The 20,090-nt window shown below is 56.1% G+C and overlaps 1 protein-coding gene across 2 annotated transcripts in view; it reads left to right on the top strand.

The window, feature by feature from the left end:
- Positions 1-18,511: 18,511 nt before the first annotated feature.
- The window catches only part of LOC111142994 (adhesion G protein-coupled receptor B2), a 36,583-nt gene continuing 35,004 nt past the window's right edge, over positions 18,512-20,090 (top strand). For both annotated transcript variants that reach the window (XM_022496375.1, XM_022496374.1), the window contains exon 1: positions 18,512-18,681. The gene's annotated coding sequence lies outside the window, so the exon portion shown is untranslated. The remainder of the gene's footprint in view (positions 18,682-20,090) is intronic.

Raw genomic sequence — 20,090 nt, 5'->3', positions numbered from 1 at the left:
TGCTCTGGTATACGGGAAGAAATGGAGGCTTCTGGGATTGAATGGAGACCAGCAACCTCAGTGCGTCCAGCTCCCTGCCTCTGTTTCCCTGACCCCCAAATTACCGCTCTATCTCCAGAGGCTTTTTCACACAATTACTCAGGCTAGGAATTTCAATCTCTGGTGCCAGCCAGACCCTTGTTATGCAAATATAGGCAAATGAGATGCAAACAGAGCAGTCCCAGATTAACAGAGAAATCCCCAGCAGCTGGAGGAGTCACCATAAAGTCAGCTCACTGGAGCATGCTTCCCCCAAACCCCTCCTTTCCCAGCCTCCGTCCACCTGGATCCGTCTGGCCCCTCCCTGCCCGGGGCTACCACTCTTCTGCCCCGATCAGGAGCTCTGTGCTCCGACACAGGGAGGGTCTGGCCAAGGGGGGACAGCAAGGCCCAGGCCCAAACATGATTTCCAGTTTGAGATCTCTGCCCTTCCCCCCCATTTTTAAGAGAGCCAGACAGGGGTGGAGATTAGGGGTAAAGGCGGCGAGGGGAGCTGGGGAAGAGGGAGAACTCTAGTTCTCCCCCCTGGAAGGGAGAATTCTCACACACACACGAACACACGCCTGCAGAGCTGATGTGAGTGTCACCTCTAAGAGGCACATGCACACACACACACACACACACACTCATTCAGACACAAGCATCACACCTACCACCTCACAAATCTGGCCAAAGTCCACACTCCTCTTTTTCCCCCAACACACTGTAAATTAAACCACCGACATCAATAGCCCATAGTGGGAGGGTAGACTGTGTCCGTGATTCCTGGGGCCTGGAGGTTGACGGGCACTACAGGCGGGTCCCCAGGTCTGTGTGAAGACAGAAGGGAGTAGAAGATCCTACCCTACTCAGGGCGTGACCTGGGGAAGGAGGCTGGGGGCATGTGGGAGAAGACTGGCATGGGTAGTGCCCAGTGGAACCCCCCCAGCGGGGCTGAGGCTGGTGTCTATGTCTTTAGGCACCGCCCAAGGGAGCTGGGCCCGCTGGCCGGCCCAACCAGCCCAGGCCCAACTTCTAAAAATAAGAGTCAAGAATCTCAGCTCCTGGTTGGTTCTGCAGGAGCCTGTTGCCTTGGCAACCTCTTCCTCCCGGCTGCCCCGTTTGGCTGCTGGTCCCTGTGCCAGTCCCCCGTGCTGGCCCCTCTGCCAGCCCTCTGCCTGTCCTTCTGGGGAGGGAAGAGCACCCGGAGGTCCAGGGGGCTCTAGCAGAGCACAGTGGCCTGAGTGTGAGACCTGTGTGGGGCTGTGTTGGTGGCTGTCTGATGGTGGGTGTGTGACTGTGTGCGCGACAGGCCTGTGTCGAACAGCCTGCGTCAGGCTGTCTCTGTATGTCTCCGCCTGTGACTTGACTCTCAGAATCCCCGAGGGTGACTGGGCTCTTTCTTTGTGTTTCCAAGTCCACGTGTGTGACGGTGTGGAGTATCAGGTCCTGAGGAAAGATCTAGGGGTGGCCTTTTATGTCTGTTCCTGCCCATCCCCTCCCCCACTGCCCGTAGGCTTTCCCTTAACCCTGCCCACCCCACCCCCCCACTCTCTGGGGATGCAGGCTGGGAGTAGGGGCACCCAGTTGAGCCAGAGGTCAAGTGTGGTGACCTGGCCAAGGTCAGCCTCTTCTAGGGTGGGCAGCTAAAGATCAAATAAGGTCCAAATCTGCCCCTTTAGGAAATGGTGTGGGGGAAGGCACTCCTGAAACTGTGTGATCTAAATTTCTGAGTGTGTGCCAGTGTGTGCTCTAGTCCCGGTCAGAGGCAGAGCCTTCCCTCCCCCACCTGGCTTCCCCTCTCCAATCAATCACCAAGTCCTGTCAGATCTCCTCATCATCACTGCTCCGGCTAGCTCCTCCTCTCTTCCTCTCTGCCACCCTCACGAAGCCCAGACCAACCCCTCCCTCACCCAGGCACTGCCACAGCCTCCCAGCACTGCCTTCCCGGTCAAGGTTGAGCCTCACCTTCCCTCCGGTGCCCCATCCCCTCCTCCATTCTGCAGCCCCAAGGATGATCCTTCCAAAACCCAACTTGGATCCTGGGAGGCCCCCTGCTTGGGACCATTCACTGACTGTGTTCTCAGGGCAAAGCACCAGCTCCTCAGCCTGGTCTTCTATGCCTTTCCCAATCTGGTCTCTGCTCACTGCCTGGGGTTTACCTGTGCCCCCTTCACCCAGCCACACAAATGACTAAGAGTTTCCAGAAGAGCTCAGGCTATCTCTTGCCTCTGTGCCTTTGAATGTGGTTTCCTAGGCTAGAACCAGTCCACCTTCCTTTGAGTAAGGCATTCCGAGAGTCGGCACGGACATCACCTCTACCAGGAAGTCTTCCCTGACTGGGCTTAGGAGTCTCTATGTTCCTGTGACATTCTCCCTCCCCCACCCCCCACATTGCATGTATTTTTTACTTCTCTCCACAAATTTGGAGATTTAGAAGAAACAGAAAAGTACCGATTGAAACCAAAAAATTACCCACAATCCTCTCAGATTAACTCCCAGCTTATTTCCTTCCAGACTTTCTATAAATGAATGGATTAAATTTTTTTATAGAATTAAGAGCATCCTATATGTATAGATTGGTTTAACTTGCCATTACACAGTGAGCATTTTCCCAGGTTATTAAAAATTTTTCAAGAACACGACTTTTAATGGTTGCATAATATTCTTACATATGGATATATCATAATTTATTTAACCAAACCTCCACTGCTAGACATTTATGTTGGCTGTGATTTTTCACAGTTATAAATAATGGTAATAAGTATCCCTTTGCACGGTTCTTTTTTAGTATTCAGTTATTTCTTGGATAAAGTTCCTAAAAGTAGATTAACAGGACTAAGAGGTCTGTTTGGTTTTGTTTTAAAGATTTTTATTTACTTATTTGACACAGAGAGACCACAAGTAGGCAGAGAGGCAGGCAGAGAGAGGGGGGAAGCAAGTTCCCTGCTGAAAAGAGAGTCCAATGCGGGGCTTGATCTAAGGGCCCTGAGATCATGACCTGAGCTGAAGGCAGAAGTTTAACCCACTGAGCCCTTAACCCAGGTGCCCCTTGTTTTTTTGTTTTTTTAAGATTTTATTTATTTATTTGTCAAAGAGAGTGAGAGCACAAAAACGGGGAGCTGCAGGTAGAGGGAGGGCTACGATGCAGGGCTCAGTCCCAGGACCCTGGGATCATGACCTGAGCTGAAGGTAGACGCTTAAGTGACTGAGCCACCCAGGCATCCCTAAGAGGTCTGTTTTTAAAATTCTTGACAGCACAGCCAGATGGCCTTCCAGAAAAGTTGTTTTTGGGGTATCTGGCTGGCTCAGTTTGTAGAGCATGCAACTCTTGATCTCAGGGTTGTGAGTTTGAACCCCACATTGGACATTGAGCTTACTTAAAGAAAATGTAAGAAAAATTGTTCTAATTTACTCCTCTGTCAGCGGAGTCTGAGAGTGCCCCAGATTTCAGTTCACGTCAACACTGGTGCTGTCTCTAAACACACACACACACACACACACACACACACACACACACAAAACTATTAATTTCAGTAAGTAAAACTGCATTGTATTGTTGTTTTAATTTGCATGTCTTTGATTACTGGTGAGGATAAACCTTTTGTATTTTCTCTTTTGTGTCATGCACAGAACACACTGAGCGATAATTATATTTTTACATCCTGCTTCTCCCTCACCAACCTCAGTTCTTGAGGGCAGAGACTTGTTTGGGCCCAATTCTCTGTATCAGGAGCAGGGACAGAGGACACATTCCCAGAGTGCTAGATGGATTGAACTGAAGACTCTGTCTTCAGCCTGAGCTTTGACATCGGGCAGAGCTGGGGTCAAGTTTAGCTCTGAGACGTGAACTTGGGCGAATCACTTTGCTTGTGTGGGTCTCAGTTTCCTATGTTAAGTGGGTTTGAGTGAGGATTAAGCAAATGAAGAGTGTGAAGAGGCGTGTAAAGTGTTGTGAGCAGTGGCTGTTGTTTGAGGTCTGCTCATGTTTTGGATGTTGGCTTTGCTGAGGGAGGAAGGAATGTTCAGGAAGAGTTAATGCCCCACTCCCAGAGATGAGATGGTACCCAGAAGCCTGGTGGTTCAGAGGCGGGCAGGGAGCTCAGAGCAAAGTGTCTGGGCAAGACTGGGATGGGCCATGATAGCAGACAGGCCTAAGTTCAAGTCTGATTGAGACAAGGGGGTTTGTGCTCTTGACTCTGAGATAGGAACTGCTGGGTTTATTTACACCTGGCAGATGCCCACTAAACAGAGAGGGAGAATACCTTTGGCCTGGCAGTCCAGCATCTCTTTCTGAGATTGGCTCTCTGCCACAGGGAGCGTCTTGGAGACACACCCTAGCTGGGGGTGCCCTCACCCACTCTGGCTCAGGACATGTTCCAAGACAGACACGCACAATTTCTCTGCACATTACGAGCCTAATGATACTGTCACTCGAGTCTGGAAATGAGGAGAAATCGGCTTTTTCTTGGTAATTAACGTGAGTGATGGGCCTTGAGATGGAGTGGTGGCCCCCCAAGAGAGAACCAAGCTCTCAGGGAAAGTCAGCCAGGTCATCCCCCTGCCTCCAGGAAGATCTGAATTCCGTCCCTGGCCTCTGCACGGTCTCCTTTGGAGAGGCCAACCCCCACCTCCCGCCGCTGTCCCTTCCCTGTTGCTTATTTCTTTAGAGATCATTTTAGGGGCTGAACACTGATGGTCAGCAGCTCCCTCCTTGAGTCTGCCCATAAGCCTTCATGCTGCAGTTCCATTTGCTGTGCCATTGCCATCATGAGAGCCGCCTTTTTTTTTTAAGAGGGTATCCTTAGCTTAGTAGGGGTTTCCTTTATGTCATTTGCTGAAAGCAGAGGTGAAAACAGCTGGATAAGAATGGGTTGAAGGGAGGTAGTCCAAGATTTGGGTAGGTGTTCGGGAAGAAAACCTGGAGGGATGGGATCCGGGCTTGGCACTGATGAATAGGGGGCTGAAAGCAGACCCAGCTTTCCTTTCTAAGTGCAGCATCCACCAGATTCATGAATATTTCTCTGGGTCCCTGCCTCAGTTTCCCCGCCGTCCTCCGGGGAAATTCTTTTTTTTATCTCATCCCTTCATCTTCTCTGTTTGTTTGCTTTCTGTGCCGGATGAAGGAGACACAGAGTAAATCATCTCCAGGCCCTACCCGTGAGCAGCTCCAAGCCCGGTGGGACAGGCCAACGCTGATACCAACAGCTTTGATGCAGAATGAACAGTGGCACAGAAGAAGGTGACAAAGGGAACCTGGAGGAGAGACAAATTGGTGCTTCCTGGAGGAATCTGGGAGGCAGAGGATGGGGGGCCTGGCAGGATGCATTTGGTAACAAAGAAGGGGTGTTGGGACAGCAATCCAGGCAGAGGGAACAGCAGAGTCAGAGGCTGGGAGATGGGAATGAGCTTGGAACAATCAGGAAATGGGGTCTAGTTTTCAGGACACACCAGGTGGCTGTGGGTGAGGGGGAGCGCAGAAAGGAAGGGGGTTCTGCAGAGGCCGGATAGGAAAAGGCAGTGAATAGTGATGTGGGGTGCTTGAACTTATCCTGAGGGTACCGGGGAGCCATTGAGGGTTTAAGCAAGTGAGGAATCTGATTTGCTTTGTTCCTTAGGGTGATCTCTTGGGGGAAAATACAGACAGGGGATGAGGGGCAGGACTGGCAGCTACAGCTACAGTCTCAGTGGTCCTGGACAAGGGCAGCGGGTTCCAGTGATGTTAAGGGGGAGACTCGAGGGGGGCCCATGGCAGCTGTAGGTGGGATGAGTGGTTGCTGGTGGCCCCAGATCAGGACACAGCATGAGTCTCTGCATAGTTCCCTCCTCTTCCCCTGAGCCCTCAGTGGCTCCCAGGCCTCCAGGAGTGTGCTTCAGTCGGCTGCAATGGCATCCCCTGTCCAGCCGTAATTACCCACCTCGGCAGCCTTGGCACCCCCCACCCCCTGCATGAGCCTGTGCTCTGGCCTAAATGCTTTCTCCATTGGACCTGAGCTCAAATGACCTGCTCAGGCATCCAAGCCTTTAACCAGTGAATTCCTGTCTCCTATTCCTCCCCATCTCCTCAATGAAAGTGGTCTTGTCTGCTTCAGCTTCCCTCTCCTTACTATCCACTCTTCCTCCCCCTCCTCTCTACCCTACTCTTAGCAAAGGCCTGGGCAGACCATGTCATCAACATAAACAGCGCTTAAAGATCTTTAAAGGAGAACTGCAGACTTTGGCCCAGGTCTGGGCCTGAGAGCAGGCAGCTCCCCACCTCCAGGGGCTCCAGGAGGCCCAGGTCGGATGAACCGTCTTGTGTGCAGTGATCTCCCCGCCGGCCACTGGAGCTGTCATTATTGCTCCAAATTAGGCACCAATTTGCCCGTGTAATTGTTTGCTAATTGGCATGAAATCCTAATGTAATTAGTTGGGCCCCTTATCGGGGAGCCTGGGGAGCCAGAGGCGGTGGGGGGCCTCTGGAGCAGGGAGGGTCTAGGAGGCTGGGGAAATGTTCTGAGAGAGGAGGCCCTGAGCTGCCATCAGGGCTGAGATAAGGAATGAGAGAAATGGCAGAATCTCACAGTTCAAAGGGCCTTTGGAGAGCCAGCGGTGGCTGCCTATCTCACAGATGGGGAGACTGAGGGGAAACCCCTGGGAGCTGGTGGCAGAGCTGGACCAGATATCCATGTCACCTGTCTATAATGACCACAGCCATAGCCTAGTTGCGGGTCAGGGTGACGTAGCCCATGGCTTCTGGTCTCTGTTTCCAAAAAAAAAAAAAAAAGAAGAAAAGAAAAAAGGGGGGCCCTTCTGAGAAGGAGACTGGAAAGTGGGTGAGATTGTGGATACCAGTCCTCCTTTTGTAGGAAATGCAATGCGTAGAAGCCTAGGAAGAATGTCACACAGTTGAAGTTTATGAGAGCCCGTTGTTAAAAGTTTTGGAATTTGCCAGCCAGTGGACTTCACATCGGAGCTGTTTAAATTGACCACGATGGGAGGATTTACACCATGTAAAGCGGCAAATGCTACAAATCAAGGCTGTTCCTCCCCTGTCCCTCCCCAGGGCCAGTTGTTTGACAGTTAACAATACACTAACAAAACCATCTGAAACGTGCTGAAGAAGCCTCAGAAATTCTGATCCCATTAGGTCCTGCTGGGGGCTATCCCTCGAAACGGCAACACAGAGGGAAATGGAGACTCAGAGGCCACCTGGGAAATCTGCAACCTTCCAGACTCTCAGTCCCAGCTCCCCTGCTCCCTGGGACTGATTCCTGCTGCGGGAGCTGCCGAAGTGAGAGGAAAGAAGCTCTGAAGGTAGACAGGTTGGCTCTGATGGTCAGGAAGGCAGCAGAGGGAGCCCAGGGGACTTCCTGATGGAAACGGGCCTGCCTCTCTTCCAGGCAGCAGGGTAGACAGGCAAGTGAGGAGAGACTGTGGCCCTGAGGAAGATGGGAAGGAGGGGAAGCTAGTACCAGGATCATTGTGGGGGTGGGGATGCTATTTTGGCCATACGGTCCCCATCCCTGTTCCCCATCCCCAACAGCCATTCTCCCAGAAACTGACTCCACACCGTGGGCTCCTCCCTGTTCTCCTCCCTGTCTGCCATCTATCCTTAATCTCTCCTGCTGCAGCCACGCCCGCGCCTCCATTCTCCCTCATCTCTATCTTTACCCACATCTTTCCTGTTTCCTGGGCCCTGTCCCCGGATGTCCTGAAGGCACCTCAATGCAGTATGTCCAAAATAGAAATCATCGACTTCCCATAAGTCTTCCGTGTGTGAGGGAATGGCGCACTCCCCCTCAGGACCTTTGCACTTACCATTGCCATTATAGGGACTGCTCTCCCTCTGCATATCCCTCACCTCCTTCAGGTCTCTGCTCCCATGGTACCTTCTCAGAGACAGCTTTCCTGACCACCTCACCTAGAATCCCCCCACCACCCAGTTCTCCTCTAACACCCCTGCTAACACCGGACACTATTTTCTTTCTTTGTATTCATCAACATTAACCTTCCATTTATTTACACTTTTGTGTCTGCCTCCCATCCCCCACTAGGCAGTGAACTCCACATAAACTCAGGAGTTAAGTGGTCAGGTTCTAGAAATTCCTTGAGGTCCTAGCTTGTATCCATTTCACCCTTTCTCTGGCAGACAGTTCTATTTTTTTTTTTTTTTTTTTTTTTTAAGTAGTCTCTATGCCCGATGTGGGGCTTGAACTCACAGCCCGGAGATCAAGAGTCACATGCTTCACCAACTGAGCCAGCTGGGTGCCCAAGGGCCAGACACATTTAGTAAGCTCTCAATAAATATTTGCTGAATGAATAAATGAATGAATGAAAGAATGAACGAGCCTCTCACCATTCCTCTTCTCCAATCCTGGATTCCTTAAATCCACCTTCCAGCTGCCCAGCTGTTTCTCCTTAAACAAACTTGACTATGATGTTTCCTATCTGAAACCCTCCATAGAATTCAGTTGCTTTCAGAATTAAACCTACTTCTGGTTTAGCTTACAAGGCCCACAGGGATGTGTTTCCTGCCTCACCTCCAGCTTCCTGTGTCCTTCGCCCCAACATAAACACACACGCGTACACACACACACACACACACACACACACACACACACACACAGCCATGCAGAGAGCCTGGGTATACTATTTCTGCCTCTGTATGGTGCTCTTTCAGCCCTTAGGTGGTCCTCTACATTCTGACTCATTTCTTTCTTTCTTTCTTTCTTTCTTTCTTTCTTTCTTTCTTTCTTTCTTTCTTTCTTTCTTTCTTTCCTTTTCTTTCTTTCTTTCTTTCTCTTTCTATCTTTCTTTCTTTCTTTCTTTTTTATTGAGTTGATAGTGTTTTTGGAGCCGCCCTTGGTGCCAGGCCCCTTGCTGAGCCTTCCTGGGAGGAGTCAGTGCATACCCCTTCTCAAAACGCTCCCAGTCCTGCAGTAAAGGAGGACCTGAGACTGGCATCCCTCCCTAGTTCCTAATTTGTTGTCCTCTGGGCATCCTGACAGCACTGCCTGTCCCAGCCAGGACCCTGGGGGCTTCCCATGAGAAGGCGGTCCCGGGCTCCTGCCTGCCTCTGGCTGTAGGATGGCACCTTATAGGAATGACCAGGAATAACTGGATTCGGGGTCTTTATGCCTACATCTCCACCCTGGTTTCTGAGATACTGGGTGCAGGGTGAGCGCGGTCAGGGCCCAACCCAGGGCCTGACAGAGTAAAGGGAAAACGAAGTGACTTCAGGCTGCCCCTTTTCCCTGGGACTTCTGAGCTTCTGCCCCCTTCACCCCACAGGGTCCAAAACCCAGGGAGGGATGAGTTTGTTCCTGTGAGTGTGAGATGTGCCCATGAACTTGCCTGTGTCTCTGGGTGTGTGTGTGTGTGTGTGTGTGTGTGTGTGTGTGTGTGTTTACACGTGCGCACACATGCTCACTCACATGCGTGCCTTCCTGGCTTGCACCAGTGGGCCTGACCCCTGGGGTCCGTGTCAGTGGCCTGGCCCACACTCCCGTGCGTGTTCAGTGTGCCCGACAGCATAGTCCGGTGTGTCTGAGTTAGGGTCCGTGTGTGCTGGTCCCTGTTAGATGGCAGCCGCGGGGTCCTTGGTGGTCCTGGCCTGAGTCGGCAGTGCAGCCACAGGCCAGTGACGATCTCTCAGCGGCACAAGCTGGTGGCCAGCGACGACGGAGGAGCTGCCCCAAGCCCTCAGGGGAAAGAGAGCGTGAAACAGGCGCCACCGCTCCGCCCCTCGGGCTCACGGCCCATCCTCTCGGGCCATTGCCTCCCGAGAGCCCATTGAGCGCCCACGGGTCGGGGAGCGGGGCCGCTGCCACGGCGGGTGCGCGGGAAAGGGTGGGGGCGCCTTCGCACCCGGCTCCCCCGCCCTCCCCGGCTCCCCCACCCCTGCCCCGCGCCAGGCCCGCTGCACACTCGCACAGACACGCACTGTCCTTCGCGCCAGCGCTGGGGGACCCACAGTGACACAGGCCCCCGGCACACGGAGACACGGACACCCTCGCAGCCTCACGCGGAGCTGGACCCGGTCATGCTCAGATGGATACGCGTTCCTATAGACAGACGCCCGCATGGACTCACAGGGGCAAACGCGCGTACACACGTGGGCACAGACACGCGGACACACCCTCACAGCCCTGCGGACGTCCTCTCGGTGACACAGGACGTCCTCTCGGTGACACAGACAGGAGCGCCCAAACGCGTGGCCATGCTCGCAGCCACACTCAGGGCCTGGGGCACGGATACACACACACACACACACACACGGTCGTGCAGACTCGTCCTAAAAATACACACTCGCAGATGCAGCGCCGGCCCCGCAAGCCCGCGCAGACATGCGGCTGTGGACGTTCACGCGGTGACAGAGCCCCCGGTCGCTCAGGCTCCCCGGCACTCGCACTCGCAGCCCACGTGGGGGCTCGCGCGCGCCCTTCAGAGGCACACTCACAAAACACGCTCACCCAGACACACACCACACACGCAGGCGCGGCTGGGCCGACACACCAGCCCAGCACACACGAGATCGCACAACGCAGACGCACTTGGGCCCCAGCAGCCTTTGAAATTCAAATCCGCGCTCCCTCCCTCAGCCCCGCGACCCCGCGGCCCCGCACCTCGCTGCCGCCCTGCTGGCTCCAGCCTCATTACGGCCGCCCGCCTGGAGCGGAAATTAAAATTCATTTCAGGGGAGACCTGGGCGGCCTCCCCGGTAGGGGTCTTTGTGAGAGAGGAGGGGAGCCGGGCGCCCTAGGAGGAGGAGCCCCTGCGCTTCCTGCCGAGCGACCTTGACCTGTGGCCGGCAGTTTCTGGGTTCCCTTGCTCCCCCCCCCAACCCCGCTCCCCCCCAAGGCAAGGGCTGAGCTGGCCAAGATGGCTGGGAGTGGAGAGCGCCAGAGGTCTCAGCCTTGGGGTAGGAGGAGGCTTCCTGGGAGACATTAGCTTACAAAGTGCCCGAAGACAAGAGCAACAGTGTCATCCGTACAGATCTGTAGATAAACACTATGCACCAATCCATACCCTCATCTGGGCACCTAGAGAGGACACCCAGGGCCACAACCACCCATAGCCACACACCAAATAATGCCATACACAGTGCTTACCCCGCACCCTACCTGTGCCTGCCAACACCCCCCAAATACACACAGGGAAACACCACAGGCTGGCACAGACACCTTCCAAACACTGACACACAGAGGTAGTCACACACAGACCAGCAAATGCCGTGTGCCCTGACTCATACTCCGCCAAAAGGCACAGACAACACGCCTGAAAACACTTCCCCCCAACCACAGGCTCAAGCATGGAATACAAAGAAACACTACATTCTGGTTGCACACACACTCCAACAACCCTAAACCCAGCCCTGTCAACACACCCCACATTCACCAGACACCGAGCGGATTCAAAGACGCGGGCGTCCCGTGCCTGTGTGCATTATATGCCATACATATACACAAACAGAAAAATTATGCGTGAAACACCACACACCCTGCTTACAAAGACAAAGACACACACACACGCGCACACACAGAGCAGAGAACCCAGAGCCAGGCCCAGGCTTCTGACGTACGAGGCCTAAGCAGACACACACAAAACCTGCGCACAGGCACACCACAGACACACACACAGACTCTCTCCCCACGCATTGACGCACACAGCCACCCACACGTGTACCCGAGCTCAGCCCCACTCACTCCCACTCTGACACGTAGAACACCGGCTGGCGATGCACCCCAGGGCCTCGCCCCTCCAACCGCAACACTCAGAGCCTACCCCCCAACCCCCTGCCCCCTCCACAGGGCTGGCCCCCAAGCCGGGGACCCCCCTAACCCAGAGATCAGAGTTGTGTCAGGTTTGGCAGTAAGAGCTAGAAGGCCCACCCTCTCACCCAGCGGTGACCGCTTGACTGCCTGCATGAGGTGACGTATGTTCTAGCAAAGGAGACGTCCTCCTGGGGCGTGTCAGCAAGGAGCCCGGCTGTGCCCGCCTGGGAGGTGTGTGCGTACCTGTCCACGGTCCTGTGAGATGTCCTTCCCAGCACCCTCAGCCACGTCGGTTGCCTCCCCCAAATCTGGGTGTCCTGCTTCAGCCTTTCCTTAAAGCGGGCCGGCCCTGGGAGTAAGACCCCTCCAGATCTCTCATCCTGAGGGGGCTGGTTCTCCCCGGAAGATCAGCTCTAATCCTGAACTAAATTGTTTGCCATAGTCAGTGCTTGGTCTGTCCCCCTGGGGAGGGGGTGGCAGGGGGAAGAGGGAGAGGCAAAACTAAGGCAGGGCCGTTCTGAATGACGGGGGCTTGGGTTCTCCTGCTGCCTCCCTCTAAGCCATGTTTCTCATCTGGGAAATGGGGGTGACCATACCGGTAGACGGGTTTGTTGTGACAAAAAGTTAAAAGCAGCTGGCATGGCGTCAGGCCCACAGAGGGGCTCAGCAGTATGAGCTGGTCCTTCTAGACCTCTAGGTCGCCCCCACCCTTGCCTGCTACGCTCAATGTGTCCTGCTTGGCATGAGCCCAGTCCAGCTGGATCCAGGTGGCACAGAGCCCGGGGGAGAGAACATGGAGCATCCCAGATGGTGGGGACACACTGGCCCCCCACTGCCGGTGTGCTCCATGCCTGCCAAGTGGCCCAGACCCTCCTTGAGGGATTCCCCTTCCTTTTCCACCTGGGCAGGAAGCCGGGAGCAGCTCCTCTCAGGCATCTCCACCCTCCACCGTCTGCCTGTCACCAGCTGGGGGATGTGGGTACAGGGGACCATGCTGTCATTTCTGGGTGTCCAGAGTGCTTGTGGGGGCTCCTTGTCCTTAAGGCCTACAGCAGGGGAGTGTGGAATTAGGCCTCAGGGAGAACTGACCAAGGGGGAGAGCACAGGCTTCCACCTGGCAACCTGGAAGGGTCACGTCTAACCCTAGCCTAGAGCAGGAGGTGACAGGATGGATGGATGAGCCAGACAGGTCCCCAGTGGCCAGAAAAATGGAGGGTGTGAATCCTGGGGTTGCGTGTTTGTGTGTGCGTGTAGTTATTTATACACCTGTGTTTCCCAGGCACATGTATGTCTGGGGGCCAGTGACTGTGTAAGTGTGTGGATGCGGGCTTGTCAGCACATGCATCCGTATGTGCGCGTGTGTTTACACAGATGGGGAAGGCAGGAGAGAAGGAGGGACTTCCAAATAAGGAGAGGAACTGCTGCAGAGAAGTGGATTCAGACTCAGTTTCTCTGCGGGAATCCCACACTCACACTGTCCTGGTTCACTCCGCTGGCTTCCTTCACAGCAGTGATCTCAGCAGATAAGAACTCCTCGCTCCCTGGGTGGGAGGGAGGGGGCGCTGGGAAGGCCTCAAGGTCAGAGCCCCATTCTGAGTCATCTTCATGTCCTCAGAACCTGGAACAGCTGCAGCCCTCAGTAGGTCTCAAACATGCCTGCGGCTGACCCCTCCCAGGGGCTGCCATGGTGTGAGGCCTTCATCTTTTACCATCTCTTGTGACTCACATCAGCTCTGCTAGTTGGGATCATTATTTCCATTTTACGGAAGAGAAAACCAAGGCTTGGAGAGCGTATGTGACCTGTCCAAGGTCACACAACCAGTGAGAGATAGAGGCAGAAGTCCTTCCTCGTTTACCACATGGGAAAATGCGAAACACTGTTTTATTAGACAAACACAGATCAAGGATCACAGACTGGAAGCTGGGTGAGGGCAGGATCTTTCCTTGCCCTTTGACCATTCTTTCCCTTGACAAATACCTACCTTGTACTTGACATAATGCTGTGTGCCAGGGGATCCCACTGTGAATGGAGGGACAAGGTCTCTGCCTTTACAGAACTCATAGTCCGGAGGGGAAACAGATGACACGTGTGTAAACAGACAACATATTTTCAAATAATAATGTTGTGACGGAAATGCAAGGCCATGATTTGGAGCAACGGGGGGTGGGTGGGTAGGGCTGCTTTAGAAGTGTAATCTCAGAGGCCTCCTAGAGGAGGTGATGTTGGCACTGAGACCTTCCTGGTAAACTGGGGCAAGTGCCAGGGGGAGGAAAGATTTGGACTTTTTCAAGAAGACCCGTGTTACTCCCGTATTATGTGGAGATGGTGTGAAGATGGGTAGTGGAAATGGCTCTGGAGAGGCTGGTAAGGGCCAGATCACGTGGGGCTTGGAAGGTCATGGTGCTCAGTGCAGCAGGAAGACATTGGAGGGTTTAGAAAGAGGTGCTCTGATTTACATGTTAAAAAGATGGCTCAGTGAGCTCCAGGAGAATGGACTGGGGCTGGGAGGGAGAAGTAGGGACATGGAGATTAAAGAAGGGAGGTCCAGGCACCAGATGTTGGTGGCTTGGGTTCCCATGTTGGCAGTGGGGATGTGAAGAGTGAATAGATTTGGGATATTCTGGGAGGTAGAAGCAATGGAACTTGCTGATGGCCTGGATCCCAGGGCCTAGAACATAGTAAACACTCAATAAATATTTGTTGAATGCGCGAGCAAAGTCACCTTTTTGTGGCAGGCTCTCGTGTGCACCTTCCAGTGTAAGGCGTAGGACCCTAACGGTTTTCTTTGCCCCCTGCCCCGGGAACCAAAGAATGCAGGAACTGCCCAGAGGGCTGCATTCGAACCAGACTCTAAACTTCTGGGAGGATCTGGCTAGAGAGCAGCGAACACCCAGCCCAGGCTGCTCCAGGCTCCTAACCCATTTGGCATCTGCAGCAGGAAGGATGGAAATTGGACATGCAGGACTTCCCACAGGCAGAGAGGACCAGTCTGCCTTTTCCAGGATGCTGCTCCGGGATCCATGACATCTAGAGCAGCGAGGTATTTGTCACATGAGCTCCGGGACAGACCCTGATAGATTGCCACATGGATTTGGGTGTCTTTGGGAACATGTTATGAGCTTCTGATCGGTATCTGGGGTGGGGTTGGGGGACTAAAAGGGGACCTTGTACTCAGAGCTCTGGGCTGCCATGGGTGCCTGGCTGAGTGTCAGGGGAGGGTAGGGGCTGACCGAGGGACACTCCCAGGTCCCACCGACTGGAAGGAAACCTGACCAGGCTCTGGGCCCAATAAATCACTGGGAAGAGAAGAACATTTTCTCATCTGTTTAAAGGGCAACGAAGCACAGCAGTGGCTGGCCCAGTGGGAGGCAGGGCTGAGGCCAGGCGGGTGAGGCCAGGCCAGGGAGCCAGGGTTGCGCCCCCCAGACCCACTACCCTCTCCCGAACCACCCCGCTGAGGGCTGTGCTGCCTACGGAATGGACCGCTGGTGGTTGCCATTGTTAATCAAAATACGAATTGATTGGTACTAAAACAATGACTTAAAAAGGCCCTTTTCAGGAATGCTGCTCTTGCTAATCCGTATCCATTATCTCCCTGAGCCCTGATGAGATAATTTATACCATTTCACAGATAAGCAAACAGAGGCTCAGAAAGCTGGAGGGATTTTCTCAAGGTCACCTAGGGAGGCAGCGTGAGAGCATGGTAGAGAGCTTGACTTCTTAGTTGCCCTTGGGGGATGGGTCCGCTACCTCCCTTCAGAGGTTCCCAGAGGGAGCTCCAAATGAGGCTAAAAGGCTGGGGGTCATTGTCCTTTGCCCAGTCTTTGTGTTTCAGCAGAGGGGTGGGAGGGTGGTATCCCTTTCTTCTGCCTAACCCTGGCTGGGGCCTGTTCCCTTGCCCAGTCTCTGCCCAAGGCTCCCTGGAGGCCCCTCCTGGGGCTTAGACTTGTTCTTCCCACCCCCGCCTGGGCTGTCAGAGAAGTAATTTCTCTTCAACCAGCTGGATTTGAATATGGAAACGATTTGTAATTACTCCAAGTCCTCCCGGGGCGGCATTATCACCAGAGTGAGTCTGGAAGGGCAGGGGCTCTTGGGAAAGGAGGTGGGGAAGCCCTCATGCGGGGAGGCACCTCCGGGAGAGCCTTCTAGAGGTTGGCCCTAATCTAGGCTGCTGCTGCACATCCCCTGGAGGTCTGTTCTCTCCACCCAGCTCCCACAGCCCTTGCTGCCTTGCTGACCTCGACACCGCGCCCCGTGAGCCCCCAAGGACAGGGTACCATCTCTGTCAGTCCCTCACTCTGACCACCTGTCTTTCCCAGGGCATACATTTTTGTGGCTGAAAGAGTGGGGCTGAGAAGTCAGAGGGCTACCAAGGAACACAGAGACAGACAAAATGCTGCTGTCTTTCCAGAGCCAGCCCCTCCCATTACCCCTGTACCCAGCTGGATCCTGGGGGGAGAGGGAGGGCCTCAAGAATCCAGCTGCATTACATCTGCGAGAGAGACCTGCCTGGGTTTCTCTGGGCTCTGGGTCTCTAGTATGCTAATGCAATGAATATTCATAAAGAAGGAGGCAGGCTCCCTGTGGGAGTGGAAGGGCTGGAGCTCTCTGGAGTACTGGGTCCTGGAAGCTTCTGAGGACCTGTCCTTACATCCTTGTGCGTACCTCCTGTCCCGACCACTCTCCCCACCTTTGCCCACCTCCTTAAGGCCTGAACTCTAGCACAGACACACACACACACACACACCCACTGTCCTTTGCAATGCCCAAGGAAGGCAGCCTGGGATCTCCCACTGCCCTTGGGGTGGCTCGACACACTCTGTAGATGGCAAGGCCTGCCTTGGCTTTCACAGTAGCGGCTGAGCCTCCAAACCCAGAGAACCGGGGTTTGCTTGAGATTGCCCAGCAGGAACCCAGGAGCCCTGCCTGCCAGTGCCAGGCTTAAGGCACAGGCCTCCTCAGGCTCCCGCTGGGTAAGGAAAGGTGCCAGCCCTCCTCCCTGCCTCATACAGCCTCATAAATTCCCTTAAGGTGACGGGCGAGATTCCTTCATTGCCCCTTATTACCTCCTTCCATTAAAGTCGATAATCTCTCATAATCACTCACAACAAACGTCATCGAGACTACTGGGGGTGGGGGGAGAGAGAGGAAGTGAACAGGGGGCTTTTCTCTCTGCCTCCTGGTACTACTGCCCCTGGGGGGACGCGGAATCTTCTCGTCCTGTCATGGTCTCCGGGGTGACAACTCAAGGAGCTTCAGTGGAGAGGTGGGCTTGGGATTGGGTGGACTGGGGACTTCCTTGCTTCCCAGGCTTAGCCCCCTCCTGGCCATAGAACCTTCAAAAAGTAGGGTTCCTGAAACCGTCCCAACCCTCACTGCAAAGCTGCCCCCTGCTGGCTCCTCCTCTGAGCAGAGTCATCCGATTAACCTACTTGTCTTTGGCCAAAGTGGTGTGTCCCTGCTCTGCCCACCTTCCTGGTGGCAACATGCCCCAGGCTACAAAACCACCGGACCAGGGCCCCAAGCCATAGGCATCTCCCTGGGAACCACCTCCACCATGTGGGCTCTGGCCCCACCCAACTTCACAGTGCCAGGCTGGGGAGGGGGCAGGTCCGTACATTCCGGCTGCTTCTACGCAAACAGATGCAACATGGGGGCGCCCCTGGCACAGGAAAAGGCATTTGTGGGACTAGACAGGCACTCAGGAAAACATGTAACACACTGTACACGTGTAGCATCCTCGTGCCTTGGGACATGCGACATTGCAGTTTACACTAGAGTTTCATGCACCAAGGGGACCACACTGCAGTGTCCATATGTGGCTCCTACATACAAGTGACCCAGAGCACTCAGCACATAGGTGGCACTTGTAAGCTTGTCCACATATAGCATCCCTACCCGCATGAACGGCCAACATACAAGACCTGAACACATGTTAACACACCGTGTACGTGTGTAGCCATTACATGCACAGAGCCAGACAACAGTGCAGTGCACACACAGGCACCTGTGTGCACAAGCATATGCAAAGTTCAGCGCACGGGAGTGGCACCTGCATGCACAGGGATATGCAATTTGCAAAGCACACGGGGGAGGGTGGGGCGAATGTTTCAGCCCCCCGGGGCTCCGGAGACTCTGGCTGCGCGAGCTGCCTCCGGCCTGGGGTATCGCCGGAGGGGCGTCGCGGATCGCCGCATCCTGCGGTCCAGGAGGCCGCGGGCGGGGCGGGGGCTTACCCGGGGCTTCTCCCGCGCCGGCGCCTGGGGCCCAGGGCGGGGAGGAGGAGGGTGCGCTTGGCTCTGCTGACGCTGCTCCCCCTTTAACAGGAGGCGGCGCGCGTCGCCCCCGCCCCCCGCCCCTTCTCCCGCGGCTCCTCGCGCCCGGCCTGGCGCGCGCCCCCTCCCGGGCCCAGCCCGCGCAGGCGCCGCGTCCCGCCTCGGCCGTCACTCGGCCCGGCGCGCGCTGCGGGCAGCGGCCGGAGCGGCCGGAGGAACCGGGTTTGGCGGCGGCAGCGGCGGCGGCGGCAGCGGCGGCGGCGCTCAGAGACCGAGGATGCGGCGCCGGCTTTTGGAGCCCGGGGCTGCGGCCGCCGCCCGCGAATAGGAGGCGGCGCGCGGCGCGGGCGGTGCTCGGGGCGGGGGAGAGGGGAGCGGGGAGGGGGGGGGCGGCGCGGCGAGGAGGCGGCGGCAGGAGCCCGCGCCCGGCCCGGCGCCCGCCCGCCCCGCGCTGCTCCGCGGCGCCTTTTCTGCACCCGCCGCTCCGCGGAGCGGGAGCCTCGGCCCCTCCGCGCCGCTGCCTCGAGCTGCCCCGAGCCCGGCCAGGCCCCCGCCTTAGGGATGGCAAACTTGCGCCCCGTGGCTGCCTCCGCCAGCGCCGGCCCCCGCTCCTGCTGCTGACGGCGCCCAGGTGAGTGCTCGGTCCCAGACCTCGACCCGGCCCCGCACTGAGCCCTCCCGGCGCGGTCCCGAGTTTCCGCACCGGCCTGGACTCGGGGCGCTCCCCTGCCCCATCTCTGTTGAATCCTCCCCCTCCCGAACTGAGTTCTTTCTGCATCTACCCACTCCCATCTCTTTGGGAACTTCCAAGCCTGGGGCCGAAGCCCCTTTCATCTCTGGTAAGTCCCTTTTCCACCCTCTTCCCCTTACCCCTTTCTGCTAAAGCCCCCCCCCCCCCCCAATCCTGACCCAGACCTTACCCCCATTGCTGTCTGGAGTCTCTTCCTATCTTAGCTTGGATCCTGGCAGTGCGCCCCCCACCTTGATTAGAGCCCCTTTCTCCAACCTGCAGCTCGACTGTGTATTCCCCCTTAATCGCCCCTCCTCGTCTGGATGCCGGACCCTGCTCCTCCCCTCCACTTCATCTCTGCCCAGAGTCCTTCCTATTCCCATCCATGTCTGCCCATAGTTACTGCCTTTCCCCGCGCCAGTACCCCGACCATGCTTCCCTTCTTATTTCTGTCCCGATGCCTCCTCCCCCATATCTGCCTGGAGTATCTCTATCCCTCGCCAATCTCTGCTGCAGGTCTCCTCCCCCTCAGCCTGGACTTGGGGCCGTGTACCCCATGTCTGCTCCGCGCCCCCTCCTCCCCGGCGGGGATCTCGACTGGCCCTGCATCCCTGGCTCCCGTGTCCATCTTTGGTCGGAGTCTGTCCATCCCCCATCCTTCTCTTCCCACCCCTGGGGCATAGAGCCGGGCACCAAACGCACCCTCCCGCAGCCCCCGGGGACTGGCATGATGGGGTGGGGGCGGGGGGGGTTGTAGGTTGTGAAGTTGGCGGCCACTCCCGCAGTCAGCTCGGTCCGAGGGAAGTCCTCTGCGCCGCGGCGGGTGCAGAGCGGGTGAAGGGTCTGGTGCCCGCGGGGGGAGGGGCTCCCGGGCCAGAGATACTGTCCGCCTGCCCGCCTCGCCAGCTGCCGGCCGGGCCCCTGGGCGTCCTCTGGCGCCCCCTGCCCGCAGTCCTGGACCCGCCGCCCCTTTTCCTTCCGCGGGTAGCCCCAGGTTTCCGCAGCCGGAGCAGCAGTGGTGGCTGCGGGACTGGCGCTGGGAAGTCCCTGGGGAAGAAGAGGTTGGCGGGCGAGGCCGGGTGCCCCCTCGTGCTAGCCGTGTGGGAACAGTTCTGGTTGTCAGATCCTCTGCTCTGGGGATGGGGTGGGGTGAGGTGGGGTGGGGTGGGGTAGAAGGCTCATCCCAGCAGGAATTCAGGAGCCCTTTGAGCTAGCAGGGACAGACCAGCAGGACTGGCCGCTAGATTTGAGATGGTCTGGATGGGCTCTTTTGGGCTTGGGCAGGTGTCTCCAGGGAGCCTCTGTCTACC

Source organism: Enhydra lutris, unplaced genomic scaffold (assembly GCF_002288905.1).
Source record: "Enhydra lutris kenyoni isolate GAN:26980312 unplaced genomic scaffold, ASM228890v2 scaffoldscaffold9, whole genome shotgun sequence".
Classification (NCBI taxonomy): Eukaryota; Metazoa; Chordata; class Mammalia; order Carnivora; family Mustelidae; genus Enhydra; species Enhydra lutris.
Note: the sequence above shows the minus strand (reverse complement) of the source record. Positions and strands in the feature narration are given on the sequence as shown.